This window comes from Bombus flavifrons, chromosome 7 (assembly GCF_040668555.2).
Source record: "Bombus flavifrons isolate JBK064 chromosome 7, iyBomFlav1_principal, whole genome shotgun sequence".
Taxonomy (NCBI): Eukaryota; Metazoa; Arthropoda; class Insecta; order Hymenoptera; family Apidae; genus Bombus; species Bombus flavifrons.
The window spans coordinates 7,027,931-7,049,957 of record NC_138448.1 but is presented as its reverse complement, the minus strand read 5'-3'; the positions used below and the strand labels follow the sequence as shown (position 1 = coordinate 7,049,957).

At 40.6% G+C, this 22,027-nt stretch overlaps 1 long non-coding RNA gene across 1 annotated transcript in view; it reads left to right on the top strand.

Moving 5' to 3' along the window:
• Positions 1 to 22,027, top strand: part of LOC138181583 (uncharacterized) — a 177,672-nt gene that overhangs the window by 94,568 nt on the left and 61,077 nt on the right. The window lies entirely within an intron of this gene.

Sequence of the window (22,027 nt, the reverse complement as noted above, 5' to 3'; positions counted from 1 at the left end):
AGCCGCGCTCGAATCGCCTTTGCCACGCTTTTTACGCCCGCGGTCGACGATTTCCTCGCTCTTCTCCGCGTAATGGCCCGGCAGGCCTCTGCTTTTTTGCTTATTACGGGCCCGAGAAGGCCGCCGCCTGCGAGGGCTTAAGCCACCGCTGATTCCCCGGATGAATGAAAGGATGAATGGAGGTGTCCGTTTCGGCCGATACTCTGGCCGGATCGCCGACCTAGATGCCAAGCAGTGGACGCTTAGCCGCTCCGTATTTCGGTTCCACCGTGGTAGAATTGCTTTTCTTGCGACCTCCGTGCTCGGAGGAAGTTGAGATGATTCGATTGTTTCAGGGTGTAAATTGAATTTTTGGTTCGTTGGTGGCCATTCGATTGACCAACGAAATCCGATTTTTCGTTAAACGTTACTACTTGTTCGTGATGAGGTTTTTAATATTCCAGGGAATGGAAATTTTATGGAATTTTAGTTTTTAGACTATCGATCGAATGTTTCGTTTCGTTCGTGTTTGCGGTCGTTGAATTCACTATGAATATTTTTATTCCTCTAGACGTTCTTTAATTGTAACTATGTTTCTAGCGTTCGAAGAAAAGGAAAGTTTATGGGAGATGGGTTATAGACAGTACTCGCATTCTATCCGTGACGACTAATCATCACAGATATTTGTCAAAGGAAAATTTGGAATCGCCGTATCTTCCATAGAGTCACAAGACTACGGATGTTTGCGCAGATTTATATTTTTATACATTTGTCAAGTTTTACAAATTGTATCTTCAATCGAAGACTTTGTTTCTTGTAGAATTTTGTCTTTGTATCTCTCAAATGACATCCAAGAACGCGATCGAGTCAATCGAAAAGAAGTCGTCATTACGTTAAAACAAGTAGAATGTACTTTTCATTTCAATGGTATTCTAGATCATTTTCATTGTCCAGCTAGATTATCGTAATCGCGTTGGTGTTCCGACGATACAACAGTGAAAGGCGGCGTTTATTTACTCTACTTTTCTAGGCCATTGCAAATACTATTTTAAAACTTCGTCAGAATCAAGTGACGTGGTAAACAGAGAAGTATCCGCTTATAACAGAAAATAATTCCCGTATTTGCTTTAGAACCGATTCGTGGAACTCGAGGATTCTCGGGGCAGCGATACTCTGGCGGCGTATTAATAAACGTACGGTAGAATCAGTAGCTATAAAGACGAGAATATCTCTCGTTCCCGCGGTTAGAATTGCTCCGAAGAATCGCGTAAAATCTTCCCGAGCTGGCTACGTCGGACTAGCCAATTGTCATTGGTTGTTCGCCGGTCATCCGTGAAATTCCAAACAGCACCCGTGTTCCGCAATTTTCGCAAGGTATCCGTGAATCTTTTTGTGCGTGGGAGTAAGATCTGAGAATCGTTTGAAGTATCAAACTCTCGTCGTTTGTTTTTTATTTGTAATTGAACAATCGAATATTGAACTGTTACGGACACTTGTAAGGTGGAAATTTTTATTTAATTTTGTTTTCAACGATAAAGAATGGAGAAAGGAAGACCGCTGAACGTGATAAGAATGAGAAGGCACGTTCATAAATGTCTATAATCCCCTCTTTTTTTTAAGCAGAATTTTTAGTTTCAAAAAGCTTTTCAGATTGCAAAGGATTGGTTAAAATTTGGAATACTTCTTCGTATCCCACGACAGATGTAGTTTTAATTAATATCTCGAGTAATATTTTATTTTTAATGATCTACATCTGCATCTTGATATTTGAAATGTTTAAAGTGATATTTAAAGTATACTATAAATAAATTATCCGCAAAAACCTTGTCCTGTTTGCTACAGAATTCCTCATAAAGAGAAACCTGAAATTCCTTTAAGAAGCCCTAAGTTTAAATACTCTAAATAGAATCACAAATCTTTAACAACGTATAACATCACAAACATATAGATATTATGAACAATGTCTGAACAATTTCGTATCAAATCCAATCCCATTCAAATCCCACTCGAAATAGCGACAAGAGAGAGCGCACCCAACACCTATTCGAATCTCAGGTAACCAGAGAAACTCGCCTAGTCCTGTGGCTGTCTAAACCTGAGAAAACCGACGATCATCTCGTCGTTTCCGCGCCGAAAAAACTATCGGACGGCTAACGTCGGAACGACAGGGCTTCCCGCCGTTGGGCAAAGAAACTGCAACGTTTGCACCGGGGGTAAGCAAAAAAGGCAGGAACTTATCGGAAATGAGGACGGGTGAGAGGGGAAGGATGATTGTTTAGCTGGTAGGCAATCGGGATAACCTTCTGGTCCGCGGCGTGGTTTCGAACAAGGGGGGCTCGTGCTGGTCGCCTAATGGACGCTGGAATGTAGCTAGAACGCCGAGTAAACGTCGGGTAAAAGCCCAGACGATCGTTGAGAGAGAAAGAGAGAGAGGAAGTCTCCACGGTCAGAAACGGCCTTAACTAAAGCCAAAGTGGGTGAACGTCGGACGGGCAAAGTGCGCGTAAAGACCAGGCTCGTTCGTTGCAGGAGACGTTCCCGTTTTCCCTGTTGCGAGAACCGTGGGAGTCCGGCTGTGTGTACGCACTCGCTAAAACCATTGTTTATGGCAGCCCCGAACGGCCGCGCACCTCGCTAACTAGCCCCTCTCTTTAGACAGCGAGCCTCTAACTGTCGGAACTCGCCGGGACTGCTACGAGTCAACAACCAGGGAATCGTGTTTGCGTAGGAAAAGAAGCCTCGCGTGCGGTCACTATCTAGAAGGAGGTTGTAGAAGGTTTCTAGGATGCGTTTCGCAAATGGGTTATTCCGTGAAAGAATTTGGTCGCGTACTACAATAGGACTGCAACTAGCCAACGACAGAAGAATCTTGCCAGAGAGTTTGCGTAGAGAAAGAAGCTTCGCGTGTGGTCACTATCGAAGGCAAGGTTGTGAAACATTTCTGCACTGGGTTTCGTAGATGGGTTCTTTCGTGAAAAGATTACGTTCCACTAGGACTGCTAAGATTACCAAGACTGCTATATGCCAATAACCGATCGTGTTTGCATAGAACAAGAAGCTTCGCGTGCGGTCACTATCTAGGAAAAGGTTGTACGACATTTCTTGACTGGGTTTCGCAGTTGGGTTACTCTGTGAAAGAATTTGAAATTTTAGAACCGCAACCAACAAACAACGAAAGAATCGCGTCTGCGCAAGGAGGGAAGCTTCGCGTGTGATTGTTATTTACAAGGAAGTTGTAGGAGGTTTCTAAACTTGGATTCACAGATGGTTTGTCCAAGTAAAGGTTTGGATACGTTAATCGATTTTCTAGGAAGAATTGCACATTCTTAATGAGGTTTGTAACGAAGGGTGAGAAGTTAGGATTACTCGCGGAACTGTGTTAAGTCACAGGATAAGTTTAGGTTAATGGAATAGTTAAGTGAGGATTCCTGAGTTTCGTAGCTGGAATGAATATCGAAAACGTATTGTTACTTAAACAAGTATACTCATATTTAACGAAGAATATAGTATGAATGAAATAGTTAAATGATATTTATGCTACTAGATACGATCGGAAAATTTACTTGTATAAACGAAATGGTTAAATAAATACATTTAAGAGTTGTATTGTATAGAGCCACCGTAGAAATGTATTTATAAAAAGGAATAGTTCTCATTGAATTCCCGGTATAGTCTAGTTGATTATGAATTAAAAATTTACGCAGTTGCAGATAGCGAAACACTTAATCGTATTACAAATTTCACCTGATCGTATCGATTAGAAACCAGCTTCATCTCACAGCGCCTCGTAAAGCGAAAGAATTTCTCATATAGAGCCTCGGACATTCAGTGTACTTAATAAACCCTCGAATTCCACGGTAAGAAACAAGAAGCAGCACATACCAACCAGGCCTATTCAACCTATACAAACAACTAACTAGAACCTGTAGCGCTTAATATTCCACCATGAACAATATTAAAAACAGATCGACCTGGCCGGACCGGTAGAGGAAAAGATGGCCGTATTAACCGACGCCCGATTTCCGGCTTTACGATCGAACTGGCTAACGTGAGAAAGAATGCAACACGGAAGTTACAGAATCCTCGTGGAACGCTTCGCCATATAGATCATCGCTGGAATACCAGAGATTCCACTGGACGATTCGAATAAATTAATAAACATGACCGACGAACCATAGTACAAGGGAAAAGAAAATAATCCAGGCGTCGATATAGAGTCTACCGAACCTCGAAATCCCATGGGATACGTTCCAGAAGCGATGAATACTTTCCAGAATCCCATTTTCGATCCCAAACGTCGAACGTTCTTTTATGGGTTCCACTGGTTGCATAATGTATAGGCGTTTTCGCGTGAGACTCGCCACAGTTCTCCCTTTCGACTCTTCAGCTTTTGCTTTGCAATCGGTTCAGAACGTGCTTCTACGTTGGTGTACCGCGAACAGGCAAGGTATGGATCCATTGTGAAACGTTCAGGGTGCTCGGGCAATTTCTTGATGCATATTGTCACGCGTTGTTAAGCGCCGAGAGCACCGCCATTACCGCCAGTCAAGGAGGATCGAGCTGCCGGCGAAGAAAGATGAGCAGGAAGAAAGGTAGCGTTCAGACGACTACTACCGGTGGCTAAGGCTATCCAGTGGCTGACTAGTTAAGCTGCCAACATCGCCTTCCACTATTTACTGTTTACGTAAGCGCGCGATCATCGCCGCTGTTCTCCTGGAAATTCGAGAGATACTTCCTTTACGCTCTCTGGCTCTCTTCGACGTTAGGAAGGATGAAGGTGGAGCGATTGAGAGATTTTGAAAGTTAGAAGGTTACATTTTTGGACGAAGAGTGGGCGAATAAAACATATTAGCTTCCTCTTTATCATGTGGGTGATGCACATAACTGTTTCGAATGATAACTTCGTTATCAGTGCAGTTAGAGAAAATTATCGAAGGTAGAAGATGAACAGCTCAAAAAGTATCACATTTGTAGAACGATACTTTTTAATATCTACAATGTTACATGTACTTCCAACAACTACATTTTTTTTCTTTTTGTTAATAGAAATGGTTCATGTTACTAATGTGAAGGGATAAAGAAATTAATACATCAAAAGATATTTTAACTTCAACTCGCGTATTACTCGGATGAAACACAAGGAACATCATAATTTCTCAACTGCAGCTTTATGAAGCTTTAATCGACGGATGAACGGGTCTACCACGATTATTTGCACTAACGATGGGGTAGCGAATTACGATCGAAGAATTGAATAATTCATAAAGATCGAAGAATTCACGAACTCGTCCGTCCTTATCATCAATGTTCGCTAGTTGAGACGATGGTCGTGGGCATATCGAGGCGACGATGATCGCGCGACACTCGATGGCCCGCATGAATATTCAGTCGAGGCGTAGCCTGCTCGTCGACGTAATCTACGAGCGTGCGAGGGATTAGCATCGGCGTTCGGTCGAGCTTTCATCAAACAAAAAGATCACTGTGGTTGCTCATTAGCCTCATTACCCGTACTTGGCCACAGCGACGACGCACGTGGTGCAGGTACACCAGCAATTCACAAACGCATATATCTACATTAATAGCGAGGTACAGTGACCAACGTGAACCGAACACGAATCTGTAGCTGCCGATCGTTCCTTGAGATCGAAAGATTGAGAATTTATGTAGTTATAACGTAACTGTTAAATTACACGAGTTTATGGGAACTTGCTTTACAGTCTTAAATTGTGATTGGATTATTATGAGACTGCATAATGTGTAAAAACAAAATAGATGAAACGAGGTACTTCATTTAGATTCTATTTCCTTAGATGTGCTCATAAAACGTGAAATTACATAAATATTATCAATTCAATATCATGATTTATTTATAGGTCTAATGTGCTTCATACTAGTTAGAAGTTCAATATTTCTTTTTAAGTCAAGTAACAATTTTAAGATTAAATGTGTAGGTCTTGAAAAACCATTGGCAGGTAGGATTTTTGTCTATTCTTTGTTAAAATTGCAGTAGTTGTTTGAAAATGTTTACTATTACAGTAACTGCATTGGAATAAAATATCCATCACAGCATAGTTTCCATTAATTGTTACCACTACTTTGGCGCATACTAAATCTAATCTCTTAATCGCGCAAAACCTACAATGCGCAACTGTGGAAAAAGACAATAAATGCAAAAACGTGTAAAGACTGTGTTCCTTTCTAAGAATACAAACAAGTGTAAGACGAATAATTTCTTTGAATAATTGCAACTACTTAACTAACATTACATTTGAATAAGATATCAATTCTGCTAAAGTTGCTGGATATATTTACCACCCTTGAACAACTTATTATTGAACAACGTAAACTGTAAAAAACTGTAAAATAGCTAAATCTATCAAAATTGATGAACCACGAATTGATTATTTAACCAATACTGCCTCCTTCACAACCGATACACCTAAACACCCCAAATCAATTAACCTTCGCAAGCCAATCCCTGCAAATCTGCACGATGTCCCATCGAAGCTGGAACAGCTGCTGCAACTGCACGCTCCACCTTCGAACTCTAACACCAGGAAACGTCATAAATCATCGATCGATCGTGGAAGTGATACATCGTGGACGAATGGAGCAGTTTCGCGGTTTATCAGGAATCGGCTCGTAAATCCCAGGAATTGTTATCGCGCGCTGTACGTCGATGCTGGCTCGACCTGGTCGACAATCCGGTGGCGCGTGGTGTCCTGTTAATGAACAAAAATCCACGAGCCTACTGGAGCATGGCGAGAGAGGCGGCAGCCCACGTGACAGATATGTACTGTATGTAAGTACGTTCGCGTCGTCTGTCGCGACGTGGCACCGTTCGAGCTTCGATTCCGGTTTCACAGCTTCCTGTCCAGCCGTTGGACCAGCTAAAAGGGAAAAGACGCGCCTGGTTTCGCGAATCACCGGTTCCGGATGAGCCAGCCGTGGCACGTGCCGTTCACGGCCGTTCTTGCACGATCGAGTCCCCCGAGACTTCCATCGAGAATCTCGTGCCTCGTTCTACCGATGCAACGGCCAGATAGCGTGCAGTGTAGAGGCGTTGTTTCACGTTGTAGTGTTATATCGAAGGTGTTTTGAATTTTAGGGAAGAGAGTCTTTAGATTGCTTACGGGTCAAGTTGTTTTAGGATGCAGAAATTTGTCGATTTCTTGAATTATTCTTTTGACGATTGACGCGAGTTGTTTTAAATCTGAGGAGAAATTTGGAGATGGCTTGAATTCTTCGATGATTATTCTGGATATTCTGAGTTTGATAAGGAGAATTCACTGGAATTTGATGTAATACCTTCCTTATGGAATAATTTCTTCTACCGATAATTGTACAAATTGTGTCACTTGGAGCAGAATATAAGACAGAATCTTTCGAACTAGAATTTATGATGGAATTCTTTAATTAATCTGTTATTTAGCTCGATTGCAACCCTTCTAAAGTAATATCTACTCTTGAAAAAATTAAGTTTACAGTTACATTTTGTAACTTTGTAAAATCCGCGGTATCTTATATTAGGAAAAACCACGTTATCTGCTGCCACACAATTCAATTTTTATCTACTCAATACCAAACTAAAGATATCGTACAACTCCCTGACATTATAGATTTCTAACAACCAAACAATATCAAATTAAAGCTACTATAAACTATTTAAAGACACAGATACTACTGTCACAAGCTTCTCCGTCAAAATAATAAACTTTCGAGTCTATTATACAACCAACCTAAAAGAACACTACATCGAACGATATACGGAACTTTCAATCACACCATCGTACGTATCTCTGCTCGATAAAGCAACTGTAACTCTCGTTCAATTCTTCAGAATTTCTCAGTTAACTCTTCTCAGCCTTTGCTCTGTGCTCTGATTCCGGTTTTCTGCTACTGAAAGACCATGACAAATATCACTTTCAGATATTTACTATCTCTTTCACTGATATACGCGTGCCATAAACCAACAGCACACCGCTTATTACACGCAATGTATGAGATTTCATTGGCCGGTATACAAAGTCACATTTCAAGGGACGATCGGCGACATTAAGCTCGTAAGGACCGTGATGCATACTGCACGATTAATCGCGTGAATCTCGACAGCAGCGTCAACCTTATCACCTTAGTATCTGATTAGCAATCTGAAAAGATAGGTACTTTGCACGTGCAACGAGAATTAACGATCATTTCGTGGATCGTTTGGCTCGGAACGCGATCGTGGTTCGACGACCGACTCGCAAACTCGCGATTGCATACCGCTTAATTAGGTTTCCCGTCGATTTTTCGATTACGTAAAAACGCGAACCTTGCGGGGAACCTGTTTATACCGACGCCCATTTCTTGGTGTTTTTTCTGGAATTCTAATGGTTTGCACGCCTCTAAGTAAGAAGCAATGAATTTTCTGCGAGAAAGGGTAAATTGGATCAAACGATTTTTCCACTGGTCCCTCTTTTTTGGCTCGTTTGATCGGATCGACTTACGAGATCTCTGAGCCGATCGATTTACTTTTTTGCGTTACAGGGGCCCACACGTCTATGAGTCAGAAAACTGTCGGCTCAAGTAACGTTCCGTCGATTGCCAATTTTATAAATACCGTTGCAAAGTAGAAGTTCGCTTATTGCAGCGAAATTTTCATTGGAGTTCCATTAAATAGATTTCCCCACTTATCCGAACGTCAACTCTTATTAGTCGAATGAAACATTCTACACAGAGAGGAAATATAATAAGCGTAGACGATATCCTGTTACGGAAACTGTTCGTCGTCTAACAAGTTCAGACAAATGAAATTCCTTTCAATTTCTTCGTCGCTAACAGAAGAACTCAAGAAACGCGTGATCCTTAATTTTCCTCGATGTTACTGCACGTAAACTTGCAAAAATTATCGAAACATCCATTCTTTAACCCTTTGTAGATATATTTTTCACCTGCTACTACCAACTCTGGTCGAAGCGAACGTAAATATTCACCGCAGTCACACTGGCTGTGTCATTCGACATCGAAGACAAAGTTCAGGCGCCTCCTTCGTGGCGGTCCAACGACAAAGAATTAATCTTCCTAACCGATACCTGTCAATTTTTCTCGTTGCAAACGCACGCCACGAAGGATAGAGACGCGTGCGAGGGAGTGACTCGGAGAAGGAGGCGGATAAGTGAGTTTTAAAGAGCCACCTGTAGAAGTAGTGGCACGTGGCACGCTCTAATCCCATGAGTGGTTTCGTTCTCATCCCCCATCGTGCAACGCTAGGTAGCAGGTAACAGGTACCAAGCTGAATCCCACCAACGTTGGCAAGGATCAACATCTGGCCTCTCGTTTCCCAAAGAAAGAGAAAGAGAGAGATACAGAACCTGGGTTGCGTTCGAGAAAGTCTCCTCTGTTTCGAGTGCTGCGAGCCCGGTGATTACATCTACATTCTATATAAACGCCGGTTCCGTGATTATCTGCTGGTTCATCTGCCGATTCCTTGACCCCGAACGTTTCTATCTTCATCGAGAACTCGGCTCTGCTTGATCTTTTTCTTAGTGGACAGAGGCAAGCGGAGATCCACGGTAGCTAGAGGATCACGGATAGGGATCTACCGTTGGATCGGTTGAATTTGCCGGACGGCTTGGAATTTCTTGAGTAATGGCTTTCTAAGTACACGGAAGGGTGGAGACTGGTCGAACTCGTTGAGATTGTAAGCATCGTTTTTGGATTTTAAACGTTGTGCTAGACAAGATTCTTCCTGGCGAAAATATGAGAAGATTTATGTTCTCATGCAGGTAATGTAGGTATCACACTTCGTCCGTCGTTTGTCATCGGTGACACGCGCAATGATTCCGAATATGTTACTCAATCGATTATTGTGAATTATTGTTAGTAATTTTATTGTGTAGAAAATCTATTATTTTTTATATTCGAGAGATAATTCGGATTCTTTTGTATTTTCTTCTTGATTATTTGATAAATGACAAGAAACTGTATATTCTGATCTTATATTGAGAAATAATTCGTCTCCTCCTTGATTCATTAGTGTATGGATAAATAATAGTATAATTTTCACAATAATAATCTTAAATTGCTTTTATAAAGGCTAACTTGTTTGTCTTCGTTCCTTTACTGTTTGGTAGAACAATCTATGCAACGATTTTCGTAACTTCGTTTTAAAATAACGATAACGGTAAGGGAAAGATTCGAAAGTTATCTTAAATATCTGTTTCCCTGAATGTTAGAGTACAGCGGTGACGCGAACGCGCCGGTGCAATCGCAGCGGACTAATAACCCGTTAAACAGGCACGTAACACGGGTGCGAGCGAAAGTCAAATTAGCAAAACCAACGTCGTTCCTGACATGTCACTTATCGTTTCGGAGAGCAAACGCTTGCTTGGAGAACGAGTTCCGTCTAATGGAACAATAACTAATGCAACTTGATACGCTCGATTAGTCGTTCGATCTCGATACCTCACCCTCCCACTTTCAATCGAAGTCACAATTATTTTCAAGCCGTACTGTACTTGCCGATCTCCATCTTCCAACAGATATATTATTGGTTACGAAAACGTTTACGAAAACTCTTGCAATAAAATATCAAATGCTGTTTATGCTACAAAAGGATTAATTAACCGATAACGGTATTTCTGTTCAAGAAACTTCCATCTGGAAGTCAATTTCCTTTCAAACCATACTGTACTCTCAAACACTTAACGTCCAGCGATCTCAATCTTTTAAACCAAATCTCCAGCAAGAAATCCCACGGATATCCATCTCGAACTAGTTCAAACCTCGTAAAACAAGAAAAACGGTATCAAAGGCTGGATAGTAAATCGATCAGGCGATCTAAATAATTACAAAGTCGATCGTAGATCGAACCAGCGATCTCGTTCAGTAATGGCCGGTCCAGTCACCCATTTATCGAACAGAGGAGGGACGAGGCGAGCCGTTTACGAGGCGTTCGTGACCGGAGGTGGAACTATGACAAATCCATCAGAGCTACCGGAAATTAATATTGACTTTTTGCTCACTGAACCAGAGTAGACGTCTCTCGAAACCGCGAGAGGCGTCACGGAACAAGCTTCGGCCGCGAATTTCTACCTTTTCACGGGCTCAAGGTGAACCGAAACGCGTATAAAAGGAGCGCAGAAAAAATTAGGATCGAGGATAACAAACAAAATAAAAATGACTAGGAACGATTTTCTTAGGGTAATTACAGATGAGTGCATCGTTGGTATAAAAAGATAAAATGGCAACCATATTACGCTATCGGCTATAAATATATTAGGACACCTACTATTGAATATTTTTTTTAAAGTGAATGTGTTTTATTTCTGCCGAATAACGATGATGATGTGTTTTCAAGTAACAAAATATTTGGGTTATTTTTACTTACGTGAATAAAATCTCGAATATAAAATCAAATTGCCATTTAAAAAGCATGGAAGCTTCATAAGGAGCTACAAACAATAAACTTACACGATATTTTGACGATTTAAAACGAGGGATTCCAGACGTTTGATTCTACGATTCCTAAGAAATGCTATTGGAAAAATGAACCACAACTTCTACTAATTGTAAGATAGAAAAATGATTTGTCTATTCATTTTTCTTGCTTCAATTATTATTATCTACGTATGATATATGATGATAGTCCCAGCGCTAAAAACTTTCGTTTTTAATATAAGTCGTACGTATCGACATCTTTTATCTGAAAAACAATATCTGCTATACAGTCGTGTAATAAAATCGTGTCAGCCTTCACAATACCACCGTAAAATTCCTATAGTGTGTTTTATCGTTGAAAAATCGTATTGATATTCATAGAAACAGCCTCCGCTGCGTGATCACTTCTCGACACCTGGTACGTAGATACACTTTCCATTCTTTTTTTTTTTTTTTTTTCATTCAAGGAACGATATCTGTGGCCGTTATGAAAATTACTAAATAGCATACGGCATAGCCCACGCGTTTACAGCCGCGCGATATGAGTAACGCGGAACGTTCGATACAGATTGGAATACATATTCTAATGCGGTCCGCGCAAGACCGTTTCTGCACGCAACGAATCGCGACCCGTTTCCCGAGCCCCTCGACCAGCTATGCAACTTTTCTATCTTCAAGCACGATCGTCGCATCTATGCGCTTGTCTCGTGGAACCGACGCGACGGGGCCACGTATCTGCCACGAAGAGAAATGAAAGAGCCGGGGCGACGCGATTCGTTTCGATACCTGCCGCCAAATCGCGCTTTCCGCTCTACAGTTCGTACACGTACGGGCGAGTTTCCCTTCCGCGAATCTTCAGCTGAAAATCACAGTGGCGTAGGTCAAGATTTTTAGCATTTCAAACTTGTCGTCTCTACGTTTCAACTCTTTAAAAGTATCGTCCTGTTAATTTCAAATACCGTAAAATTTTATTTATGGTAGTTTATATCGACGAGTTAATATCGATTAAATTCGCCGAACTACGATCAAGCGTAATTTCGCAATACGAATCTACAACACAAACACATATTCTTATGGCGAGTATATTAATATATCTTTTGTTTTTATACAAATTAATTTATGTGTCAAAAAAGGAGAATGCAATTGTAACGCTCGTATTTGAACTAATAAAAAGAATCGGAAAGGATAGTTATCCGGGAAATCTGTGTTATCGAAACTGCCTTGTGTCCAAACCTGTTCGGATACACGAAGGTTCTGCTGTATAACGTACAATTTCATACGATACGTTTTCATGCTTGGAAAAATGTTTCATGATAACGAACGCAGGACACTGTTTTACGATCGCATTGTATATTGTGATATATTGTGTACGTGATAATTGCAGAAACACTCAGGTACACAGGAAACAATACAGATTTCTATGCTAATGAAGGCGTACGCCAGATTTCAAGGCCACCCTCATATCTTTTAACGGAACGGTACAGTTTTTCATCGTCGGCCGCACGGTGATCGTTTAGACGATTTTAACGATCAGTAATGAAAGGTCGTCCAAGGCAAACTCGTGCAACTCCACGTTGTAACCTACTCGCTGTCATTTCGTGCAATTATACGATCTTTCTGTATCTTCTGTAAACCTTAAACAAACTACAGTACACACGTTCATCCCTGGTGTGCTGTAAAAAGCATCTCAACGTAAAATTAACTATGAAAAAGTCAAGCTAACGACAACCTGGCATTATCTTCGTTCTACCCGTTAAATTGTTTCATGCATCCAATCGAATATTCTTTGCACACGATTCTAGCAAACGAGGAATTCAAAGGCGTAAATTAAAAATCCTCCGCTCGATTCTTTTTATTCTCCTGTTATAGCTGTTATTCAATTATTGCGCGTCTTTATATCGTCCACTGATTAACCAGTTTATGAAACAAAAAAGGTTTACGTTTACCCTCGTCATCGAGAATGAAGAAGAACCCTTAATTGCATATGTATGTGTAATACATGTCGCGTTCCTGTTAACGTTTACGGGAAACATCGTGTCAGACGACTTTGTTTCCATCGAAACGATTTCGTCATTAGTATATCCGGATTAAAATTGTACATCTGACCGGAAATATCTAGAAGCACTGTATGTTTTTTTTATTTCTATGTACGGTCGAAAATAATTTTACTACGACGAGCAAACATTCTATATGTTTCGATCTATTCGAATCTTCAATGATTATTATACCCAAGTAGAGTGCCATAGACTCGTGTCAAGAATCTGAAAGATCTTCGAAAATAATGAAAGAATCTCGCTCTTACATAATTAACGCAAATAGATAATTATTAAGAAAAGGCAATCGTTAAACGTGTTTTAGCACCTTAAAATATGAGAAATGTACGAATTTTTAAACTTTAGTATCGTTATTGCGTTGTTTCGTGAAAATCGCAGGGGCAAAATTTTCCAAAGTGAAAACACGATATTTTTGCAAGAAATAGTATTTTTTATTTTGGATTAAAGATTATTTTACGTAGGATATCTGCTACTGTTTCCTGGTCACGGTGAAACGGACATCGTGACATGGATTTTTGCCATGTTTGTTTTTTATCGATTCGTGTGCATTAACGGTAAGGCTACGAAACAGAAATTCATTGTAGTCGACGAGATTTCGACCGATAGAATACAATGGTCCGATCAGGCTTGGGATCAGGTGGATAATCGGTAGATTATACACGTGGCTAACTGTAATATCGCGGACTTCCTACTGAGTTTTTCCCGCCTAGAAAAAGGACCGGTTGCGTCTGTTTCTTCTTCCTCTATTTTCCATCCCGTCCACTTTGAATACCAGTTTCTCGCCAGCGAAAAGACATTCGATGCATGCAACATTCTCATTCCGTTCGGTTAGATAGAGGATTCTAAATGAGAATCGACTGCTCTTAATTTTGTCTAATTAAGTCACCGTACATCGATTCATTCGTCTTTAGCTTAGAGCAGGCGGTAGATTTTATCTCTTTAGTTTGAGCAAAAGATTAATATACCATCTTGATAATTAATCACCACGGCACTTAAATATACTTATTAATATATTCTTCCTATGTCCTACTCGTAAAAAAAGGTAGTTACCATAATATATTTTTGCTGATCATCACACCATTTCTCTTACTGTTCATATCCGACGATTCACAGAACCTTGTCCACCTTTCTCAGAACTCGTGAAGCTTCGAGTAAAATCAGTATAAAATTGCAACCTCTAAATGTTCACGTTACCGAAGATGGAAATTTTGTCTAGAACTAAAATTCGCAAATTTCCATCAGAACTCGTAAAGTCAGAATTAAAAAGTTCTTAATCGTTTACTAAGCTTTAAGATATTTCCAATCGTGCTGCTTCTAAACCGCTCTAACTTCATCTCTCAAACAAACGCAATTAATCAATCCACGTATATTTCATTAGTGTAAAGAATACAAACGCGTAACAATGCAATTCTGCTTAGAAAGTTCTTCAACAAACATTCAATTCTTTTAGCTCCTCCGCGCAATAATATCGAACTTCGTCAATTTCAAACTCAGTTTTCTCAGTCTACAAAGTAGTGCAGATGCAACAGTTTCTACTTAAACTCCGCCAAATCAAATCACCAACCCTTAACCGAATGAATTGCAAAATCCTTTCAACACTCCAAGATCAACCTCGGAACGCGAAACTCGGAAATTTTCAGCAAACCGCAATCGTTAAAATCGGAATATGATCGCCGGGCCACGATCAGGTGACAATTGGCGCAACGATCGATCGCAGGAAACAGTTTCTCCGTTGGTTGCGTGGCGCCTGAAGGAATCGGAACCCGTTGTATCTCGCTAGTCCAGTTCAGTTCAGTCGCCTTGGTCGTTGCTAGTCCGCCCACCGTGCCGCTTGCACAGGCAGTGAAGGTCCAGGCCGCGTGCCACCTTGCATTTTTATCGATGCCTGGCCGATAAACGGCACGCGGTGGATCTGCAACGCAGTTTCTTACACTTTCACGATCTTCCAGGCTAGGAAACGACGGGTTCGGCCGCATACTGACTTGGCATACGAAACACTTTCGATTGGCACGCTTCTCTTGACCTTCCTGGATCGCGATCGTAATCCATGATTAGAAAAATGGACTGTGCTGTCGATGATGCAAGGGAACGCAATATTGCATTGGGAGTCATTCTTTCTTATTTTTGCAGCAGAACACACAGAGAATTTCTCAGTGAGGATTTCTTCTTTGGTTGGAACGGTGGTGAGTGCGGAGTTTTACGGTTGGCATAGGCCGAGACGTCGATGGAGGTTCTGTTCGGTTGATCATGCGAAGATAAGTTTTGGGTTTGGGTTTCTGTTCGGAATTTTAGTCCGTTTATGGAACGGACAGACCCATTTCCCTTATTAGGAAATTCCGAATTACCGGTTCTCTCAGGCCAGTAAATGTAATGACTCGAGGCCAGGAAAAACCCAGGAAAGGACCAGCTGGAAGGACACGGTGGAGAGAATCAGGAACTGGGAAACGGGGTTCAGCTTCAACCATCGGAGAGTTCAGACATAGGACGACAGAGTCCTCACTTCATTCAACTACAAGCAACGAAGACTACATACACAGGACGACAGAGTCCGAACTTAGTTCAACTACAAGCAACGAAGACTACATACACAGGACGACAGAGTCCGAACTTAATTCAACTACAAGCAACGAAGACTACAAACACAGGACGACAAAGTTCCAACTTAGTGCGGTTAAGTGATACAACGAATACAAATAAAGTGCCGTCTAAATCTAAAACTCGAGTTATTTCATCTCCTCCACCTTGAACGTTAAGTCATTCGAGGTACGCGATATCGACCGATCGGTTTGACCTGACCGGTTGCTCTTTAGTCGATAATACGCAACAGTTTCCGTTATTTTTGCACGTGACAGAGAATTGGCGTAGATTTCGAAAGAAAAGCGTAGGCTATGATTAATGGTTCAAGTAAAGATTGAGAGGATTCTAGAGATGAGGTTGAACAGAGCGGTAGTTTAGTTGAAACATTTTTTATTTCTTTTTCAAGAATTGAAATTACAATTTCGAAATATAATGTACAAGTTTGTTACGAGTTCGTGGCAGATAAAAAAACTGTTCGTTTTTCCATAGTGCACTTTGTAAAGTATTCCCAGTTGGGTAAGAAAATCTCGAAGCAAAGGATACATTATAGAAATTTCCCTCTGCCTCGCAAATCTCTACTCCGCAAGGTCACGTTTTGAAAGCATTAAAACACCTGTGCCTACGCATCAAGATCCTTTCGTTTCCACCGGCGACTCTCGTTTCATCCACCCACGCCCAACACTGTTGCACCCAGCTCAGAAACAGAAAGCCACTATATAATTCACAAGCAGTTACTTCCTACCATCTCAACATCGTGTCTTAAAGTACAAAACTCGTACTAAAATCTTCTCGCATCCGCGAAAATTCCTTACGCCAGTTCTGACAATAACCGACGACGATCAAAAACAAAGGCTTCGTTCGCTTGACGTTTCGATGGAAGGAGCCGCGAGAAAAAGATGAAAAAAAGTTAGGAAATCGAGGTGGAGGGGGAAAGAAGAAGGAGACCGGCGTGTACAATTGATTGGTCCTGGCACATCCTGCCCCGCGTCCTCCACCCTGAGCTTCATAGGAAAGTCGTCCACCGCAGGCCTCTGCTACTTTTTGTGCTCGTCCACCTCTCCTCTCCATTCAAAGGTTTTCTCACCTTCCATTCCTCTCCCCTCGTCCCTTCTTCACGATCGTCCCCGCCTTGTGAATTGGAAGCTAATATCGATCGATCGATTCAAGGTACCGTTCCGTTTACGCGAAATCGTTTGGAAGAGATCGATTAGGGAACGAAGTAATGACTCAGAAATTATATTGATCTGGCCCCATGCCTCGAGGGATATAAAAATGCGACGATGTTATAAATATTATCTTTCGAGTTTATTTTCAGATTTATCGTTATTTATTTATTCGATGGTTTTATCATCAAAACGGATCGAAGTTCGGGACGAGAAAAACAGCGAACTGTGTCGAATCGTGACGAGAGAAATTTAAAAATGGAGCAAATTGGGCAAGCGTGTAAGACACGATTAGAAACGAACTGGAATAGGCTGCGAATTTCTTTTCTTGCACGGAGAAATAGTCGATATAGAAGTGGAATAACAGTACCTGTCACAGATAAATCCTAAAAACTTCTTTCCCATGAAATTACCACATCTCTGCGTGACGATTAACAAGCAAATCACGTCAGACCGTGACTAAACCTACGCGATCCGATACAAAATCCTAGCCTGCGATAATTCCAAATAAGCTACATTCAAATCGATTATATTATAACAGATCAGTGGAACGTAGATCTCACTTCCGTGAGAACATTTTCCACTCGACGATACCTGCACATCGTAAACGAACCTCCGCGAACCGAATTTGCTACAAGCAAATTTCTATTTTCTGAGAAACAAAGAGTATCCTAAACTCGTTTGCGATCCTCGAGTCTTTGATACACGTGTTTAGTCTCGTCGCAGTTTAAAATTTTGACCGGAAAGAAAGCTTCTAACTTTTTCAAGAAAATCCTCGGCATACGATTACAACGAAAAATATTATATAATCGAACGATTTTTCCCTGAATTTCAGACATCTTCTCAGAAACATACGATTCTGTTGAAATGATCTAAAAAGTTGAATATCATTCTGCGTTATGTAGTCCATAGAATCAACGTAAAATTACGCAGAAAAATCTTGTGAACCAAAAATATCATACATCTTCACAAACTAAATTTCTCACGATCCTCCCTAATCTAAATAAGGTAAAATAAAATACAGTAAAATAAGAAAATAAAAGGAAACGAGTACAATTGCAAACAATTGAAATTTAAGTATCAAAGGGTACCGACAATCATAGAGGGGGTACATAAAAAAAGGTATCGGAGGCGACCAGGTGTGCACGCAGGTGAAGCGTTCACGAATGTGTCTAAACGCAGGAAAGACCGATATATCGACGGATCGGTTATGCCCGACGGAGACGAATCGATTGGTGGCCGGCGCGCGAGAAGTAACTGGATTCGCCGGCGATGATGACCGACTTCGAGAGCAGACCGACGGCCCGCGATCGTTTCCTGCGGCACCAGGAAGGATATCGACTCCGCTCTATCGACTGTTTCTATTATTCTGGGATTTATTGGATCGCCGGATGCTGTGTCGCTCATGGGAACGGGAACGCCGCTCTGTGCGTTTCTCTCTATCCCCGGGCTCAGTTCTTACTTAATCGAATTGCGGCGGAATGGCTGCTACGTGAAGTAATCGGTGAATCAATCGACACGTTGATTGCCATCCGAATTTTACATATTCTACCCTGGTAGCCACGATAGATTGAAATATACTTCACCGTGACATTTAATGTTTGCGAAATATTGGACTGTATTTGCGCACTTTCTCCCGACAATGTTACCTAAATCGCTCATTGAAAGAGGTTTCGGATATTTGGCTTAACGAAAAATTGTTTCATGCAACGAAAACATCTTGAGAAGAATATAAAAAGAATATATAAAATATAATATAAGGAATTTTTTTTTTAATTCTAGAAGGCTAAAAAAGTTTCGAGGTTTTCTGAATAATTAATACGATTAGTAAAATAAATAGCCTAAAGTCTAAACTAATAATCGAAACTATTACATGAAATATAGAATTGAATTTGCCAGAATTTCGAACTGAGTGACGAGAAGGATATAATATCGCAGATTGGAAGAAGAAAGATCATTTGTATGCCGCAATCTACAAAATATTCTTCCACTGGTATTTTAACGTCTGACATGAAACGGTTCCGCGATTACGTTGATTCAGTGCTCGACAAATTAGAAAACAAGCCGCGAATGATGTAACAACGACGCGCTAGCGTTGATGATCGCGACTTGGAAACTCGCGCGAATCACGCAGGCCTTTGGACTTCTGAAGAGAAGTTTATAAAGACAACGACGAATCTAACAAAGGTGTCGAGTTTCCAAGCAAGCTGCCGTGGAGCTTGGACGCGGCAGAAATACGTGCAGTTAGGCAGCCATTCCGACGCATTATATGTCTCTCGTAAATTTATCACGCGAGAAGAAAGCTGTCACTGTGCCTATTTTTGCCCCACCAGAGCCGCGATTGTTCCGCATAGGTGTTGCATAGATCGTGGCTATCTATCTATCTGATCGAGATTTCTTTCCACAGCTTCTTTTCTTTTTCTTCCTTTTCATTCTTTAGCTACTGTTCGCCTCGAATTCCTTTCTACTTTGAACGCCACCGAACGCAGCGTAATGATAAATTTCGATCGATCATCGAGTCTCCTCTGGCGATGATGATGATCGAAGAGAGGAGCTTTCAATGAATACGACGGTGAAAAGTATTCTTTTTTAGGTCTCCTTCGCGGTATTTTTTTCTGGAGAATCTGTATAACGTTTCCAATGAGAATTTTGCACATATATCTATACGTGTTTCGGTAATGTTCAGAAATATCTGTTTTTAAAGAACCAATCGAAATCGTCGGTGAAAACCACTGAACGTACTAACTGGTTAAAAATGAAGAAATCTTCGCGCAGCTTCCATCAATTTCATTTCAAAAGGGATGAGATTGGCTAGAAAGCTGGTAGAAAGAAATAAAGAGAAACGTCAATAATTTAAAATATGACTACATCTTGCTATACTATGACTACCCATCTTCTATATTTTTCGTATCCTCAGCTAAATTTTATTACCGGCGATTTTTCAGAACATTCGTTTCATGAGAAGCTTCGCCTCTAAAAACTTTCCTCCAGCTTATTCCTTTCGACCTCTTAGGAAACATACTCGCAACACAAATATTTCAAAACAAATAAAATAACTTAATAAATATAGAATCCTATAAAATACATTTATAAAATACACAAAGAGCGGCAACCTCAAAGCTTCTCTTTCAAACGACGAATATCCAAATTTCCTGATCACCAGCAAGTCAATAAATTTCCAGAATTTATTATTCCAATTTTCTCCAAATTCATCAAAAGTATCTTCTGCAAAAGTAACACGCGTTGCGTGTACGCGTTGAACGGGACCGTCAGACAGGCGGTGGCCGCCCTCGCAACGGATAGAAACACTTATTTTACTTACGAGCCGAGCTCCAGGCTGTCAGGTACAGTACGAAGAAACGAAGCTCGATGGAATGAAGCAGACGATAGAAGAGGAAGAGGACGAAGGCGGAGGTGGTGTGTCCGGCGCACCAGGTTGGAACTAGGCTTCGGGTTGAGTGAACGGACGGGCGGATGGATCACAAAACATCCATTATTTTTACGCTTTAACGCAATCGACCGCGTCTTGTCTTGCGCGAGATTCCGATCCAGGGACGTGTCTGTGCGACCACGTACGAAATCTTTGATTTTACACACCTTTTCCGCTATAATTAATCGCATCGCAGCTTTTTCATGCGTCCGTAGATCCTTCTATTTGCTGTATTTTATTAAAAATTTATTTCTTACTTTCGGGTTCTTTTTTTTAAAATACACTTTCGGAAATATATGCGCAACATTCGACTTCCAAAATTACGGAAATTATATTTACTTGTGGAATTATTTATAGGAAAATCTGTGATTGAGATAGGAGGATCTTTTTAAGACCATACTTTTTTTAAATAGTTTCTACAATATTTCACGATTTTTTTCTTATTTTTTGAAATTTCCATAGATCCTACGTCTTTTCGTTAACTATACACAATAGAAAAATATGGACTCGATGAGAGATCGTCATCAATCTTCCGCGTAAAATATCCTTACGTCAGCTTCCTTGCTTCATATCTGAACCGCCTATCACTCATTCCCCCTAATCGTTCGACTAAAACGAAGTAACATACGCATCGTCGTAACTTTTCCTCGCTGATGATCATTCAACCACGTAATGAACACGTGCGACGCGGTAAAAAGACGCAAAAGGATCGATTTTATACGACGATATTATACTTTGCGAACAGGTAGTTTCGTTCGGCAATTCCCCAATCGCGAGGCTCGGTTCAATAGATCGATATCTTAATTCCACGACACGCGGACGAGCAGTCGTTTACCAACCGATGAGATTCATCGATTCGCCCATTACGAGATTCAATTCCTTCATCCTGCACGTTAATTCTACATGAAGCAGTATTTTCTTTGTTGATTACGAGCTTCGACTCCTCCGATCGATATCTTTAGCCTGATTTGCGCTTATACAAACGAAAAGCACAGCAGAAGAACGCGATAAATATATATTTTTATTTTAATGTTATTTCATGGTTAAACCGGACGATTCTGCTATGTCGTAATCGAAAAGAGGAAAAATCTGTCGAATGACAGGTTTTCTAAAAATGTTGACAGAGATTTACAAATAAGACTAGAAATACGTTAACAGAGATTTAAGATATTTAGAAGATATAATTAAAAAAACAAGCAGTATCTTAATATTGCGAGAAATATCTTAAAAATTTTGGAAAGTATGGAAAAGTTCAAATTTCGATCGAAAACCAAATGAAGAGACAATTTTGATAACGTGCGATTAATTGATAATGTACTGAATTTTAAAATTGCTTCTTTGTGAAAAATAGGACATTTAATTTATCGTATTCTTCTGCTATAGTTTCCCAATAAAATTATAAA